Here is an 18,626-nt window from a genome sequence, read left to right on the forward strand (position 1 = left end):
CCGTAACTTTACCCCAAAGTTCCTGCGGTGGAAACGGGCCTTTTGACAGCCTAAGATGCTAGAAGATGACACCAGCAAAGTATTGAAATAATCCATCTTGTATCTCAGGGAGGAGCTAAATTAAGCCTAGCTTGTTAGTGGAGGAAGTTAGTTGGTTAGTTAGTTATCAAAGTCAAGTTATTTGTCAGCCATTTATTCTTCAGGTTAATGTTGTAAAATTTATTTAACATGATGACGTGTGTTAGGATTATAGTTTGTGGTATAGGCTACTTACATTTCTTAACTACTAAGTCACTGCTGTGGAAGTTTATATTCGTCAACTCTTTACTGTCAATAGGCAGGTGTGGAAAAGGGTCCTGTCTAGCTTGTGTGGGAATTTCATGTTTGTAAACCACTGTAATGACAAATGGGCTCCTGAAGATAGTGGTGTTACATTTATTTGGATTTGTGATTAGCATAACTTTTGAGAAAAAGATCAAGAATAGATGGTGAAACTTGACTTGTCATGTCAATTATGAGGTACAGAAATGCCAACACGTTGAAAGTATGTATGTATACATATGTAGAATATGTGTAGTGAAGTGAATTGTCAAAGTTATTGTTTTCCTTGAAAGTTCATTTTCTCTACTTTTTGGTCAGAAATATGTGTTCTTGGTGAAACTGATTGATTTTCATAATTTCTAGTTCAAGTTGCAGAAGTAGCTAAAATTGTCATTCAGCACCCGGGAAAAGTCACTTCTCGACAGTCGAGGCAAAAGTTCAAATTTGTTGCTTCGCGGAGGAGGGACCCATCAAAGTTCAGTCTGGACTAAGGGTTCCATCCCATCCAATCAGAGACAAGAAACAGATGAGCAGTGACATGGTGACACCATGGCTGAGGAGAAACAGACCGGTGTTCACTTCAAAGAGGCAGAGCAATGCTTCAAAAAAAAAAAAAAAAACTACTACAAAAGTTTATCACATGAAAGGAAATGGCTTCTCTTCTAGTCGCCGTCTTGAATAAAAGTTTTTGACTTGAGAGGTGTCAGCATGTTTTAAACAATCTTTGTGCAGTTAGCCACTTTTTTACTTGCGACTGCCACCTCTGGCTCAAAGCGTAACTGCAACATCTGTGTCAGGCTCGTTCATGGTGCGCGTGCGAGTATGTGCACGATCTTAAAGCGACATCCACAGTTGACATACAAAGACATGACTTTAAATGAGGTAAGAAAAACTCCGCCCCTCCCCAAAGAAACCGTGGAGTGTGAGGGTCGGCACACGCTACTATTAAGGGAATATAAAAGATTGTGATGATAGGTGCAGTCAGAGTAAAACAGTCAGGGCTATTCAAACCCATCTAGACATTGGTGGAGCATGCAAAATGTAGAAAAAGCTTTGATATTACCTTTTTAAACTGCACAATACATCTTTAATTCCAAGTTGTCCATTAAGCCCATATCTCACTGAGCACCGCAGGCTCGCTGGTGTGTGCGGATGTAGCGAGTGTTGCTTATTCGGCCGGCTTCAATGTTGCAAAATGTTGCAAAGTCACTTGGCACACTATCTCAAACACTCTTGATGCTCTCAAACCATTTTTCTGGTCGCAGAGAAATTTTGAACATGTTTAAAAAATGTATGGACAAGATAAATGGTTTGAGAGTATAGAGAGGGTTTGAGAGCATCTCGAAAGAGTCTTTGCAAGACTGAAGGAAGCCTGCTGAAAAAGCAACACTCGCTACGCGCACGCACACTTGCAAGCCTTCACCTCTCAGTGAGATACGGGCTTTATAGTTTAAAATGGTTTAACTTACCTAGGATTCCTTCCTGTAATGTTGACAAAAGTAGTAGCCGAATTAGTTTTGCGTCTGTTGGTGCCATAAATACTTGCTGTGACCAGCTGTATCTTTTCTAGCTAGCTAGCTAGCCAGTCAGCTAACTAGCTAGCTAATTGCTCAATTTTTTCCCCAATTCACTTGAGCAGCGGTGTATTTGAAGCGCACTTGTAACTAGACATGCAATTTTTGGAGAAATTGCGTGTGAATGCTGAAAGCTAATATTTGAATTAATGTGGAATGATGTGGAATGATTTATTACTGTATAATAATAATAACAATAATAATGTGAAATAACTTTGAATATAATGCATGTCAAATAATTGGACAATGATTATTATATCAAGGGTGGGCTAAAATCTGCTCCAACCAAGGTCGACGGGACTATTGTTGATTCATAAGAATTGTTGACATTGTATGTAATTGTATTGAATAATGCTGTATAATACTAAAATATGTTTGAATTTGCTGAATGCCATATTGAATGAGTGAATTTTGTATTTGAAAATAATGAATAATATGTTTTATTTTTAAAACTTAATAATGTAAAATGACATTGAATATAATGGATGTATGAGATAATTAAACAATGATTATAATGTGAAATTAAAGTTGGACTAAAATCTCGTCTCGTTCTTGTGATGTCTCGTGAGACATCTAGTCTCGTACGATTTGTGCCTCGTCCTATGCCTAATATATATAAATATATTAGGAGTGCAGTATTACAGCGCGCAATTCTCGAATTGATTCGATACATACATATATATATATATATATATATATATATATATATATATATATATATATATATATATATATACAAACATATATATAAATATAAATATATATATATATACATATATATACATACATATATATATACATATATACATACATATATATATATATATATATATATATATATATATATACATACAGACGCTCCCCAACTTACGAACGAGTTACGTTCCGAGCGATCGTTCGTAAGGTGAATTTGTTCGTAAGTTGCTTCAGTGCTATATTTTGTATTATAATTTATGTTTAAAGAGAATACGTACAGTACTGTACTACGTATGTTAGAGAGAGAGAGCGAGAGACACACACAGTATGTACATGGACGTAATAAGATAAATAAAATGAAGTTTAACTTACTTTTGGAAGATGTACTCGATGCTTAAGGATTTGATGGAGGAGGAGGAGGAGGAGGAAGAGGAGGATTTTATATCATGAGAGGTTCTTCGTTGTCGCTGGAATGGGCTTCAAAGGTTACTTCCTCCTCCGTAACTTCAATGTAGGAAGAAGTTGAGGGTCGAGGAGAAGAAGATGAGGGTTGATGAGTATCTTCCTTGGAGGATTTACTAGAAACTGGCCGAAAGAAACGATCTAACGACGATTGCACAGTTTTCTTCTTTTTTCATCATAAATGATGCGGTAGCACTGTATGGCATCATTCAATTGATTTGCAACCTTTGTGCAACGTTCAATATTTGGGTCTTGCTGCTCGAAGAGTGCGATGGCTTTATCTATGAGCGACAGGCGTTTCTTCTTCTTCCTCCTCCTCGACACGTTGCTGAGCCTCCAATGCTGGGTGAGCTCTCACAGCGCCAAGCGTCGGTATTAGCAGCGGAAAGAAGCACTACAGTACTCGGAAAAAGGTGCGCAATACAAAATCCAACTTACAGCATCTCTTTCCGAACATTTTTTGACATGCGCGCATGCGCGCAGACATGTTCGTATGTACCGTTGTTCGTAACTCAAATGTTCGTAAGTAGGGGAGCGTCTGTATACATATATATATATATATATATATATATATATATATATATAATGTATATATATATATATATATATACATACATATAAATATATATACATATACATATACATATAAATATATACATATATATACATATATATACATATACATACATATATATATATACATATATATACATATACATACATACATACATATACACATATATATATATATACACATATACATACATATACACATATATATATATATACACATATACATATATACGTATGTGTATATATAAATAAAGAAATATATATATATATATATATATTCCAGATTTTTCATTTCTTGTCCCATAAATGTGGTAGGAAGAAGCAAAACAATCAGGCAGCAAGGCTACACCATTCATGTGTTCATTTTTGCCGCTGATGCATTCCACAGCTTCCTTTGATTCCCTTCAAATGTGACACTCATGAAAGAGGAATTAAAGCCGAGGATGACAAAAACACGGCACAAATTACAAGGCTTTGTGTTTACTATTCTGAGCTCCAGTCCAAGACTGAGTGCAGCAGTAGGCTCGTTTTTCTCTTTCTCTCTCTCCTCCAGAAAGGCAGAAAGAAAATAACATGGCAAGCCAACTGGAAGTACAGAGAAGACGAAAGAAGAAAGGCCATAATTTGAGCTAAGTATGAGAAGAATCAAGAGTGCTAATATGCTCATCTTCATTTGTGCCTCACATGAGAGCCCATGATGACTTTCTGCTCTTGTTTAGCGCGACATGTTATTCCTGTGATTCGCCAGTGTCAAAGTGACCGTGAATAGCCTCCGCTCTGGCTTTCAACAAAGCGTCACGATAATAGCTTTGTGACACAAGAGTTTGTCAGCTTGTGCGGTTTAGCTGGCGAGCATGAGTATTTACATTTGTTTACATTTGCATGACAGAATGGATATTATGCATGCATTTTGGCAGATGCCATCTGGACATGTGGACTAAATATTACAAAGACAAAAGAACATCCACAGGAGGGAAAAAAAAGGCCATTGTTGGTTGGGGTGGGGGGGGTTGTGATGGACTGAGTATCAAAGCAGACGCAGTGTACGATCCCATCACGGATGTATGTGTTAAATATCAAATTCAGTATTCCTGTCAAATTCAGTTTTTCTGTTGCAAGCCAGAAAAATCGGAATGTTTCCAACAGTCACGAGTTGGAGTGGGACAAAATATTACATGCACATTTGGATTTGGGGATTTATAAGAAGACTGTTATAGCCTACAATGCGTGAGATACTAATAATGTAGTGGTTCACATAACTTTTAAAGCTTTTGTGCAGCTGGTGTGGGATAGAGTCCCCCACTTGATGTGTTGTTCCCAGTCACCCTGTGATTGACTGGCCTAAAACTAGTTTGAATGTATGATCAATGTTAGCCATTCATAGTGTAGTGGTTTACATAGATGACTTCCTTTGTTTTGGCGGGGGGAGCGACAGACCGACATCCACTATTCGTCGTTCGTTGACGGGGGAAGTCAATGTATGTCACAAGGCTCTGAATATTTTTTCTCTCCTAATGTCTAATTTATTTCTTGTGGAGCAATTCTTTGTTATTGTTTTTGTAGACAGTTATTTCCAAAGACGAAAAGCAAGGGTTTTATTAAACAATAACAAAATGACAATATAGCGAATGAACAATTGTTTTTCTTTTTTATTTATTATTCATTCACATTGTGTAAAGCAGCAAACTATTTTGTTGTGTACAGTGGAACCTCGAGTTACGAACGACCCTTTTTATTAACTTTTCCAGTTACGAACAAAATTTTGGTTGAAAATATGCCTCTAGTTGCGTACGTTTTGTTATCCATACCTTCTCAGCATGGGTGAGCGGAAGAAATCATACTTTGCCTTTCGCACCATTTAACCATCATTGGCTCTGTGCGTAACTCATTGACATAGTTGTGCTGATTCTTTAAAAATTCACAATTAAACCTTATTGAGCTCTTCATTAGTCCTTAATTGGAACACATCCAGTAGATTCCAACAAGTGTGTTCAAATACATTGAAAAATGATTTTAAAAAGTGTGTTTTAACAAGTTTAAAAAGGATGTCATCACAAAAACATTCTTTACAATATGTTGTGAATGCAACCACTAGACTAAACACGGCCTTCTGATTAATATTGTGTTTGTAGAACATGAATTAGGCAGCAAAATCCACTCGTTTGAATCCCATCTAGAGAGCAGCCATTTTGCTACTTGCTGTCGACTGAAAATGACAATAACAAATCACAGTCGCTCATATAACGATCAATCACGACTCAGCTCCAGAAAACAGGTGTGATGTGATTGATCGCGACCTGAGCCCTGAGCAACTGTCATTTTCAGTTGACAGCAAATCACATAATGGCCGCCCCGATGAAATAGATCAAATTAGGTGGATTTTGCTTTATTAATCAGAATACTGTGTTTTGACTGGCGGGGCTGCATAAAACATATTATTGTCAAGAAAATGTTTGGGTTGACTTCCCCTTTAAATATGTTTTAAGCATGTGGAAATGTTTAAAATATATATAAGAAAGTTGATTTTCCCTTTTTGCAGATGAATAGGTCTGTTGACTTTATAGTGGTTCACATAGCGATGACCCGGTGGCGGGATTAGCATTTTTGTAAATAGATGGATGGGATGTGAATGCTCAGGCAAACAGCCGTGTACACATCTATACTTTCAAACTGTGTTTTAGCGGTCTATCAGGAAGTTCCACCCGTGTTTCCTTGACCTCACTGTGCCGGAGCATCGCGGCGTTTCCCTTCCGCATATCAAAGGCCCACGTTTACAGTTATCTCTGGCGCGCAAGCAATCAGCGCGGGTGAAGGGTCAGCTCTCTGGACCGAGACGCAAACCAAACGGACTCACCGTCGACTTCAAAGTCCAGGCATAGAAGTTTCATACTCTGGAAATCATAACCACGAGTGGTATGGATGAGTATCCAGACGGGGAGAATACCTTTGAATAATTCCAGCCGACAAAGATCACAGAACAGGCTCGAGAGTAGACAGTGTGCTGCAGCAGCAACAACAACAACAAAGAAGAATGACATCGTTTTTATTCGGGCCTTGTTATACCGCTAGCTGGCGAAACACAAAACCATGTCAAACATAATGGAAAATATTTGAGGTCTTCTTTTATTAACAGAGAGTGGCTTTGATGTTTGACGTCTTTATTTGTTTTAGAAGAAGAAAGGGAATGGGGCAATATGGCATGCAACCATCTCCTTTTGGAGTGAGCAGACAAAAAAAAAAAAGCCCTGCTTGCCCATTCTACATAATCAATTAAACATCAGTATTGGCCGCATCAAAGAGCAGCAGAAAATGATCAAAGTAAGGCGCCTTTTTTTGAGCACAAACCGCTTCCTGCTACTGTGTTGTCCTGCTCGGGAGCATATCGCCTTTGATTGTTTTGAAATGACAAAAGCAAAGCAAGCCTCTAAAAGACTGGATTGACACGGTGCGGTTCGACTGACACAATTCCATTTTTGTTTTGTTTGTTGGGGGGGTGTCATGGCAGTTAAGGCAAAAAATAATAATCATTGCCTGGAAAACTGTTATGAAACACTTACCGAAAACAAAACATTCAATGAAAAATTGCAGCATCGTAAAATTCCAATTTACAAAATGCAAAACACATTTGCAAATATAATAACTTAGATGTGGGTAAACCCAAAGACATGGTTGTACTATTTATTTTGGATTTTCTCTAATCCACAAAACGGTCAAAAATATATATGCAGCTTAATACATGCGTAAATTAACCTGAAGCTGGAGATGTTGAAAAATCAAATATCATACCTTGGCAAGACCAAGGCCTATTTGATACTGTATGTCATCATGAGCATAATTGACTGCGGCTGGTACAGTTTCTCTTCAGAATTGTATAACAGCACTTATTGGTTCAAACTACAGTATACCCAAAACAATGGTGAGGTCCAAAAGAGTCAGTGAAGGTCTACAAAGTAATGTTTATTTAAGTCTTTTGAGATTGCAAAGTGAAGCTAGAGTGACCTCTACAGAAGGCAAGGAACCGGGAAGGAGGTACAGAGGGCGAACTGTTAACCATGCAGCAACCTGCCCCCCCCCCCCCCTCCACTCTACGTCGCTGGAGTTGTCCAATGGAAAGGCACGCGCCAATATACATGGTTCCAGTGCCGTCACGGGAGTTACCAGAACGTTGCTTCGTAGAACCACAGGCTGTCAGAGTTTTTCTCAGGGTTGACAGTCCTTCCTATGAACGGGATGGCTGCGAGACAGAGGTGGTTTTAAGTCAAGAGTTTTCTTTCTGTTAGATGAGCTGTCTTGCCAGACTGATGAGCCACATCTAACCAGAACACTGTTTTTCAAGCGCAATATAACATAACCCAATTTCAACCCTTTTCCTACCAACCTCAGTAGTAACAGTTCCGCCAGGCTTTTATCTAAAGCTACTTTCATTTTTTGTCTTCATTTCTACCCACTCGGCTATGCCAACCTTGAAGCACAAGCCCTTTCTGTATCCATTTCTTAAAAAAAAAAAAAACTGCAGTAACTAAATAGATTCATACGCCAAGGAACGAGAAAGTCTGAAGAATTCAAGAAGAAGATCTAAGAAGAAGTTGACAGTCTTTTAGAGCATTTCTAAACAACTGCACACATTGGATTGACCCATACTCAGAACATTGGAAAAGTACGGAGCCCATTAAGTGACCTGGTAGGGAAAAAATATAAACTTTCTCGCAAAAGTTTTTTTGCGAGAAGACGCAATTTATTTTTTAAACGACTTGATGTACTTCCGGGTCATCTTCCGTGCGACCAAAAGCGACGAGGATGGAGTGTGTACAGCAATTTTTTGCGAGGGAATGCAAATTATTATTGTATCCTTACCATGTCACCTTAAGTGCTTCGGGGGGCGGGGGGGCATTAGGGCTTTTCTAAACATAATTCATTGGAGCACCCCACACCAGAACAATGGGAAAGTCAAAGGACGTCAGTGACGATCTAAGGAAAAAAATGTATTTTGGACACATTCAATAAAAACTCAATTGGATCAATCCATATTGGGAACAATGGTAAAATTCAAGGAACTCCGTGAAGAGCTAAGAAGATTTTTAAATACACATCTTCTGGAGCTATTGTTACACAACTGCAACTTCAACTCACTGGCTCGATCCGCACTCAGAACAATGAGAACGTCCAAGCAGTTCAGCGAAGATCTAAAGAGAATTGTGGATTTACACGCAAGCTGTCTTTTGGCATTATTTGTAAACAACCGCAAATTCCAGGATCATCAATTCAAGTCCATGTACATAGTTTTCTTGATTGTTGTTTTTATAAATCATTGTTGTTTAATTATTCCATGCTGGGAAAATAGCACTTAATATTAATCACTAAAATACCCATATGAATAAAAATTATAGGCCCTAAATGGGAAGGCTTTCAATGTAATTCTGACATAACTTGCTGTCGTACACCGAGAGATGCCTCCTGCCCCAGCCATACATGCTCTGTCTTTTGTTAGGAGCCTCATAATGACAGCTTCAAGAAAATCTGGCAAACGGTGTTCTAGCGACCGCCTTTAAAGTGAGCGGTGGACATAACACAGCTCCGCTTTTGTGAAGGCTTGGAATTGTTCACACCACTCCGACTGAACGCCAACGCTAGCAGTGAAAATCAAAGCGAACAATATAATTAGTGCGGTACCACTCTCATGATCGCAAAATTTAGATCCGCAATCAAGCAACTGATGAGCTGCGGAAGGTTAAGTGGGAACAAACTGTTATTTGTCTGTGTTTCATGTGGCTGCGATATGCCGGCATATTTATAAAAAAACACACTCAACTCACGACGCTAAAGCTGGATGATAAATTGGCTTGGGTTTTTGACCCAAAGTGGGGAATAGCGGTCCAAAAAAGCATTCCAACAATCAAAGGCGCAAACCGCTGAGCTTCTTAAGTGTTTGGGACACACAAATGAAAGGCCATGGCATGTAATGAAGGAAGCTTATGCTTGATTGGTGTGAAACAGCGAGAGGAACACAGGCATTGAGGAAGTACGAGCATCACCAACTGGAAAGTCAACATTTCATATGATTTCATGTTGCACAGGGAACCCCCGTCTAATGCGCAGAATATACATTCCAAACCTACCCGCGTTATAGAGACACCCGAAGTGGGAAGTAACTACTGGTAAGTGCAAATATTTAACAGTTGACAGTCCATAAAGTTTTTTTTCTTCTCAGAGCTACCACAATGCAAGCTAGTAAAACAAAATTTGCTTCTGTTGCCAATTCATCAAAAAAGGTATTGTATATAATTGATGGGAAATTTTACTTCAGTACATCTAAAAGTCTATACTTCTTTTCTTTCTTTTTCCCCACTTTTACTTAATTACAGGAGTTAAATCAGGACTTCTACTTTTACCAGGGTTTTTTTCTTTTAACAAATATCTACTTTCACTTAAAGTGAGAATACATTTGTTACTTCTCTCTAAGAAAATATATCGATTTTTTTTTTTAAATATGTATAGAATCACTCTCCCACATCCTTCGAATGCATTAAACACACTTAAACATATTAAAGAACACTTTTTATAGTATTGTTATAGCACCTGTTCTCACTCTCTTAGTGTCAAGAAATGGGACCTTATCACATATCATCAATTTGAGGAACTGAAAAGAAGACGCTCTTGCTTAAACAATTATCCAAATAAGAACCAAAGTGTGCTTGCTTCAATCTTTTTGCCACTCCTACTTGTTTACTTGACATAAAAAAAGAGATGTCAAACTGTGAGTGTGTCGACTGTTTGGCAAAAATTTAATTCCAACTTTGAAATTCTTGTAAAACTGGTCAAGGGAAGAGAAATTGTAATTTGGGTGCGACGTTTCTGCTAAAACGAAAAGAACAAATCCATTTAGCAAGAAGTGTGAAGTAGATGCACTTTATTTGCTTTGGTGGCCCACAAAAAAAGACAATTTGTGGTCGGCTTTGAGTATGACACCTGCGCTTAGCGTCACTTTCTTAACCCACAACTGTTGGATCCATGTTCGTCATGTGTCCCACCCGAAGGGAATCACACGCTCGCCACTCATCAAGCACAAAAGGGCATAACAATATTATGGTGTCCACTGAGTGCCCCCACCCCTCTATTACCAACACTAACCGAGTAAAAACATTTTCTGTGAGAATGGGTTTGACCTACCTCTTCTTCTTCACAGATATAAAAAACACAAAGCTGAGTGTATTCCGACAGCTGCTGCCCCGGGTGCCCCTGCAGAGAACAGAAGGAGAGCTTTGAAGATCTTGACCCTCTGGAACAATAAAACGGCATCATCAAACACTTTGCTGACCCTCGGACCCCAGTGTCGGCTCAGGGTAATGCATATTAAACGGCGGGGTTCGTTCAGACTGAGGCACCTTCAACACGGGCACATGTGATTCAAATGGCCAGATGCCAAATAACGCTGTATGATTTTCAATGGAATTATACAAAATGTTATGGTGTTTTTTGTCAAAAACAATTACCTCAGCATTATATGGAATACTCGGCTCAAAATTTGGGTGAGATCTGGACTCCGTGTGCAGAGTGGGTCGATGAGACTGCAGGCTAGTGTGTGGATGTGAGCTGTGGTCGACAGCAGTTCCAGCAGTAAGTGCGCACAATTGTGTTTACGTGTTTTACTCTTCTCCCAGTGTTCAATAAATGACAGAAAAGTGTGTCACGACTCTGGCTTTCCTTTCCTACATGCAAGGGCATTACAGTAAGTAAATATACTGTAACCCCCCCCAAAAAATGAACACTGTACACATTCATTCATCCTCACGAAGTGAATGTGACGTGATTAAGACCAAAAGGATAGTGTTCCATGTTGACTATGCTGTAGTGCTTGGACAGTGAAGAGAGAATTAAAAAGGTGATGTGGCACTTTAGACTGGACTTCAAACACGGGCACACTCATGTGGAAATGCGTGGCTCGGAGGCAAAAGCTTTGATGACATAGTAAGTGCCTTGTAGCGTACAAGACGAAGACAAACAAACCCGCGGCTACTACTGGACTCCAGGTCTGTCCAGATTCTGATGCTGCACTTTTTCTACCTCGGGGCCTTGGTTGAAAACATAAATATATTTTTGAGTTTATGTAATTTAGCATAAAGATAGAGGCAAAAGGCAAAATGGTGTGCACTCCGCTTACCCTGTGTTAATCTTCTACGTGGCACTCGAGGAAGCTGTGTTGACATCCCGGTTTTGAGTTCAAGACGAGGGTCAGAAGTCAAGCACTTCCTCCTGACATGAAAGCACATCCAAGCACACCTTGCTCTTGGTATCTGTTTTACGCCCTCCCGCCACAGCCCCAGCACCCACCAAATCATCTGTGCCTACATAATCTGGGGCTCGTTGGGGCCCAAACAAAAGCCATGTGTTAATTAGCTTTGAAGGCGTAATGATTTCAGGGCCGTGGACGATCTTCATTTCAAAGCGACGGTCCGAAAACAGGTTAGGCTTCAGATGCGCAACAGTTGTCCACCCCTCTACCTGCCTCTATTTCACAGGAATAAACGTGTGTTGTTTTGGCGTGTCCAGTCTGGTGCCACAGGATGCCTTGCTCTCGCTTTTGTGGGGTTCCTTAAAAGAGTAAATTAAGGAGAATGTTCTGACACATGAGAATTGGCTCTACACCTGTCCTCCAGATGTGAGGGTGCTGGAATTTGGTTTTATTCTTCAAGGTTTTTTTTTTTTTTTACTGACAAGAACTTGATGTACATAATGGAGAAGCAATTAAGACCATATTCATAAGTACACCTCCTAAAAATTTGTCCGAAATAAGAACTCACTTAAAGGCTCTCGAATGTTGCAGTACTAGGCCAACTCGGTTTTAATACCAGAGAAACCGCCACATTGAATGTATCAGACACGCTAACGAACAGCAAAGGTGGAAGAGAATGAGGGTATTTTGTATTTATTTTTATGGCTACAGTTAAGAGACTAATTGCACTCAAGAGGAGATTGATAATAGATCACTGCTGCCAAGTAAATGTAATAATTATTGCATCCAGAGCAAGGACGCAATGTTTGCTCTGCACAAACCCAATGAGTGACCAGCAGACACTTATGTTGCACTGGCTAAAGTGGTCTTGGAACCAGAGAAATAGGACCTCATAATACACTGAAATGAAAACAATGAAAAGCATCAATAGAGAGTAAAACAGAGTCGGTAGAATGCTGTAGGAAAACGGCAATTGGCAAAGCTAACCATCTTGCCAAAGCAACAAGTGGTGCTACAACTCCTAACCATTAGGCTAACCTAACCAACCAATGGCCTGAAGAAAGTTTATTTGCAGAAAAGGCACAATTACGACAAAAACAACACAGATTTCCCCATCTATCGATTACAAAAAAAAAAATTCCGATCTAACATAGTTGTCATCTGACACAAACAAATTCACTGATAGGGCATACTGCAAGCCTCTTTAAAGCAAAGTTCCTGTAGAATTGCCACATCAGATCCGAAACAGAAGATCGAACATGCCTTTTGGACAGAATCCAGCAAATGCAGTTTTACAGCCACAACACTGAAAATGACACCCTGTAATCAGATTATGCTTAGATGAGATAAATCTGTGTCATGTGTGGAACCTTTGACCCACATTGCTTTCAATAACTGACACAGTAGACTCTACGACTCTGATTCTACCTCTGAAGGAAAATTGATGGGTCGACTTATTCCCCCATCATTCGGTGTTGTTTCTCTTGGCTGCATAGCTTTCAGTAAGTGTATGTGGATGTTAGAGTTCTCATCCAATCAGATTTGGGTTCTTTGTGTTTCCATGTCAGTCTAATATGCCCAGCACCTAGCCAATGTAACTTAAACATACTAACAACAGAACTATATTGCTGGCCCTTGATGATGTCACCATTTTCTGATTGATTCTGAGTGACTGGTCAGAGCATGTGTTACAGCCAACTTTGGCTAGCAAAACACATCTGTGACAGCTTTAACGTGGTCTCTGCATAATTGTGCTATACGTTAGCTTAAATAAACTAGCATGACTGTTTAGCAAAGGTTAGTATAATCAAACAATATAAAACAGTACAATAGTTTACTCGATAAAGCAACCGTATTACATACTTTTTATGAGCAAGCGTGGTTAGCCGAGGAGGGTGCTAATAATAGATAAATGCTAATACTTAAAGGTGTATTCAAGGATCTTCTCGAAAAGTAGAAGCCAAACGTCCGTTTGTCACTTTTTTAAAAATGCGCATGCAGAAGACCATCCTACCAGATCTCTGGCTCGCCCGGAGGAAATGCCTATCAAATGTCGGGAACGTGCGGGCTCATTTTCATCAGTCTCTGGCCTCACTTCATAGACGAATGTCCTCTTGTGGCTCTCAGCCAATTTCAAAGTATGCAGTGAGACCGATGAAGCTACAACTATTAATGGCTGAGTCAGAAGCTCAGCGGTTACATGCTACAAACACTCGAAGTGCGCATGTGCAGCTAGGAACAAGCACGCATGGCGTCCTTACAGCAGATTGATTGACGGGATCGAGAACTAATCATTAAGATGATCGACCCGGAAGACACAGCAACAAAAGATCCTTGAATACACTTTTAACCTTTTTTTGAGATAACCTAACCATTTGAGTGCAAATGATAAAGAATATTATGACTGGATTTTACAGTCACACATCAATGCATCAGCATCTCTGGTGAATATGATGTATTTTATTTAATATTTCATTTTGATCATGTTAAATATAAATATTTATTCTTTCTACTCCAGATGATGTTTGTGGCACAGTCACATACGTCAAACACCCCAATGCAGCATCAGTGCCATTTATACAGAACACTGACAAAGACACAAAAATTGCTGCAGTGGAAGAGCGAGAGGCTACGCTGGTTCCAGTGATATCAATTATGGCAAGTATATAAAACCTAAGAGATTTCATTAGCAACACCCAAATGAACAAGATCACGCGCTCCAATTACAACACTTCTTACACCGGAGCCATCAGTGAGTAAAGCCTGAGTAACTCTTTCTTCCACCCGCAAAATGACCACTTTCTTCCTGCCGGGGAAGAAAGGGAGGGAAGCACATTTCAAAACAATATAGGTTACCTTTTTCTGAACAAATGTTTCCACTAACCAAGCCAAGGTGACCGCAAAAAAAAAAAAATCTTCCCAGAATCAACAGTTTAGGTTGGCTTTTTTCAAATATCACTTCCTCTACTTCGTTGAACGTGGGTTTAATACACCTCCATTCTGTGTTTGTAATTAGATCGCGCAATGGTAATCATACCTACTTGTGGTTTTGCAAGAGGATGTGCACTGGAATACATCAAAGAGCTTGGCATGAATCATGCACAATCTATCCCACTTCAACCTCTCCACCGTCCTTCTCGACATCCTCTCAGCTGAGAATAAACAAACATGCTCTCTAATCTCTTTCAACCATTTTTCTTTAGAAAACTCCAGAAGCTGATCATCGTACTTCAGACACCTCTTAATCCTGGAGATCAACCTTATGTGGGAGGCAGGTAAAAGATTGATAGTGAACTGGTAAAGCAGACACATGGAGTTGAGGCGAGAGCACGGTTATAAATATCCAAAGCACGCTACAGTTTCCTCCAAAAACAAACACTTTCAGATACTGCCTTGTAATTTATCACAGCCCACTCTTCTGAGGAGGGAGAATCAAAGGAAAGGGCCGACGGAACAAAGAGATGGTAGCATTCATTCTTTGTGTGATTTAATTCGTATTTTTTTTAATTACATCTGAATAATCGACTTTACGAGCTACGTTAAAGCTGGGTTTTGCTTACATTCCAAAACATTTCCTATAGAAATATTTTTAATAACTTGTACCAGATTCCAATCTGTTGCTACCATAAAACCTTTATTGACTCAACAGGAGATGCTTTTTAATTTCTAATTGCAACTTTTTAAATATCCATCAATCTATTTTCTGAACCGCTTCCCCACCAGGGTCACAGTCGTGCTGGAGACTATAACCTAGAGCTATTGCATGTCTTACAGACATAGGTGGGTTACACCCTGAACTGGTCGCTAACCATCACAGCTTTTTAAATATATCAATATACTGCTTATTTCATATTGTACCCTTTGGCGCTATTGGCGCCAAAAGTGGTTAAAACTGCATTTTTAAAATACTTTATATTGAATAATAAAGTTTGGGTAAAATTGGCTTAATTCCAGACACAATACATAGTCATTTTTTTCTTTTTTCCACAAAAAATTACCGCTACATCATTTATCAATTTTTGGGCTAGAGAGTACTTGTGTGAATGCTGAAAGCTTATGTTATTCTGATTCTTTATTTTACTTATTATTGTGTGAATGCTTAAAGCTTTCACACTTATCTTAGTCCTACTTTCCACTCCCACTTACATACATACAATTTATCATCATTCCCGGGTGTTGGATACTGCTGCAGTGGTGAAACTGGTAATGAAGTGCTTTGTCCAATAAAGGGGTTTACTGCACTCCATTGGAGTGAATAAATGGAACGACTTAGAATATTTATGGAAGTGAAGATACCTTCTGCTAACCACTGAGAACAATGACATTTTAATTTAAGAAGTGGATGCTCCCTCTGCTGGCTGTAGAAAAACTGTACGATTAGCTATTTAAGAAATAAAAGGTGGCACTGAGAAATTGCAATGTGATATTGCTTTTACAACCTACACATTGTGTAAACTGGAATTTGAAGGGTTAAAACAAAATATACCAATGACAGGAACTGAAAAACGATGTAGTAAAAGAAGCAAACAAAAACATGCTAAAAAATATCTTAAAAAGTAAAATAGAACATGACCTGATCGTTAACAACAAGCAAAAGTTTGTAAATGACATCCGTCCATTTCCAATAGCAATTGTCTTGTGTCCTGTCTAGCTGTTCGCTAGCTAATTGCACGGTACATATAGACAAATAAGAACCAACGTTCACACTCACAGTTTAACATGCAGATTTTGTAATGTGGGAGGAGGCCTGGGTACCTGAAGAAAACCCATCCAAGCACAGATTGACCATAGAAACAGCCATCATTTAGACTCAAATCATGAATCTCAATGTTATGAGGCAGCTGTACTAACCACTAGTATGCCGTGCTGCTCCGTAAGTCAACCAATCTAATATTTTTCTATTCACATGAATAAAACAGTGACATAACTGTCACACACATTAAATAAAATCAACCACTATTGTAATGTAAAACGCTAAAATGCAACACACACATTCTTCAACTTTTGATCCAAAGTGGCAAGCATATGGCAGCCAGCCAGTTGGTGGCTAACCAGTTAGCATGAGAAGATAACGTAGCAGTCTACGTCTTCACTTTGTGCTTCTTGTCACATATTACAAAAAGATGGACTCAAATGCAGACAGTAGCCCGCCCCCCGCCTCTCGGGCTGAGACTATGTCTAGGGGAATGCCGTGGAGACGGAAAACATGTTGTATTAACAGGTTAGCGGTTTCTGTGGCGGAAGGGAGTTTGACTAGGGCGGCCTTAGAAAATCTGTCCACTATGGTAAGTATGACTGTATTACCTCTTGACGGAGGAAGGCTAGTGACGAAGTCCAGTGCTATGTGGGACCATAGAGGGCTGGGGACTGGTAATGGGCGGAGGTAACCGGAACTGGTGGATGTTTTGTTTCGAGCACATACTGCGCATGCAGCGACAAATGACCGAGTGTCCGTTTTCATAGTCGGCCACCAGAAGCATGGGCGCAGGAGGGCTAGGGTTCGGTTGAGTCCTGGGTGGCAGGTCAGACGGGAAGCGTGGGCCCATCCAAGTACCTGGGAGTGGACACAATCAGGAACGAATAGAATTCTTTGAGACCCACCTCTGGGGTCGGTTTGTCCGCTCTGTGCATTCTTAACCACTGCCTCAATCTCTGACTTCACTAATCCTATGACACAACCAGGTGGGAGGATGGGCTCCGGATCCCCCTTTGTTTTGTGGGTGGAGAACTGGCGGGACAGGGCATCAGGCTTGGTGTTCTTATGCCCTGGAATATACGACAAAGTGAAATAAAAACGGGCAAAAAAGAGGGCCCACCTAGCTTGTCTTAGATTTAGTCTCTTTGCTGTCTTCAGGTATTCCAGATTTTTGTGGTCCGTCCACACCACAAATGAATGATTTGCACGCTCCAGCAGTTGGCGCCATTCCTCTAGTGCCGTTTTCCACAGCCGGGAGTTCTTTGTCACCGATGCTGTAATTGCTGGGGAGAGTTTACAGGAGAAGAAGGCACATGGATGTACCTTACCATCCTCAGGTAGCCGTTGGGAGCGCACGGCCCCCACTCCCGCCTCAGATGCGTCCACCTCCACAATGAACTGTCTTGACAGGTCTGGATGAACAAGGACAGGAGCAGACGTGAACCGGTTCTTGATGTTGCTGAATGCAGTGTCAGCTTCCTCTGACCAGCGGAAAGGAACAGCAATGGAGGTGAGGGGGGCTGTAACAAACTCGTCAATCATGTTTCTGAGGACGTCATTGACCAGGGCCTGGAAAACGGAAGGGGCGTTTGTCAACCCAAAAGGCATGACCAGGTACTCGTAGTGCCCTAGTGGTGTGTTGAAAGCAGTTTTCCATTCATCACCTACCCTGATGTGGACGAGGTGATAGGTGTTGCACAGGTAAAACTTGGAAAAGACACCAGCACCGTGGAGAGGTGCGAATGCTGACTCGATTAAAGGGATGGGGTATTTGTTTTTTATTGTTATATTATTCAGCCCTTGATAGTCTATACAAGGTCTTAAGGACTTCTCTTTCTTACTTACAAAGAAAAAACCTGCACCAATAGGTGAGGACGACGGGCGGATGATATCTGCAGCCAGGGATTCGGTGATGTACTTCTCCATGGCTTCTCTCTCTGGCCTTGAGATGTTGTAGAGTCGTCCTTTTGGGAGAGTGGCTCCTGGCAGGAGCTCAATAGCACAGTCATAAGGCCGGTGGAGGGATAGGGCCATGGCATGATCCCTAGAAAAAAATTGTCCAAGGTCATGATAG

The 18,626-nt window shown here is 40.1% G+C and overlaps 2 long non-coding RNA genes across 2 annotated transcripts in view; one reads left to right on the plus strand and one right to left on the minus strand.

Annotated features, from left to right (window-relative positions):
* The first annotated feature begins 6,039 nt into the window (after nucleotides 1–6,039).
* LOC144044117 (uncharacterized) lies at nucleotides 6,040–11,308 on the plus strand. The gene is made up of 3 exons (XR_013291195.1): nucleotides 6,040–6,944; nucleotides 9,701–9,781; nucleotides 10,810–11,308. It is a non-coding gene; the product is annotated as an uncharacterized LOC144044117 (long non-coding RNA).
* The window catches only part of LOC144044116 (uncharacterized), a 50,875-nt gene continuing 39,959 nt past the window's right edge, over nucleotides 7,711–18,626 (minus strand). Inside the window, exons 4-5 of the long non-coding RNA XR_013291194.1 lie at nucleotides 10,794–10,862; nucleotides 7,711–7,860 (exon numbers count right to left, since the gene is read on the minus strand). This is a non-coding gene — a long non-coding RNA (uncharacterized LOC144044116). The remainder of the gene's footprint in view (nucleotides 7,861–10,793; nucleotides 10,863–18,626) is intronic.

Source organism: Vanacampus margaritifer, chromosome 2 (assembly GCF_051991255.1).
Source record: "Vanacampus margaritifer isolate UIUO_Vmar chromosome 2, RoL_Vmar_1.0, whole genome shotgun sequence".
NCBI lineage: Eukaryota > Metazoa > Chordata > Actinopteri > Syngnathiformes > Syngnathidae > Vanacampus > Vanacampus margaritifer.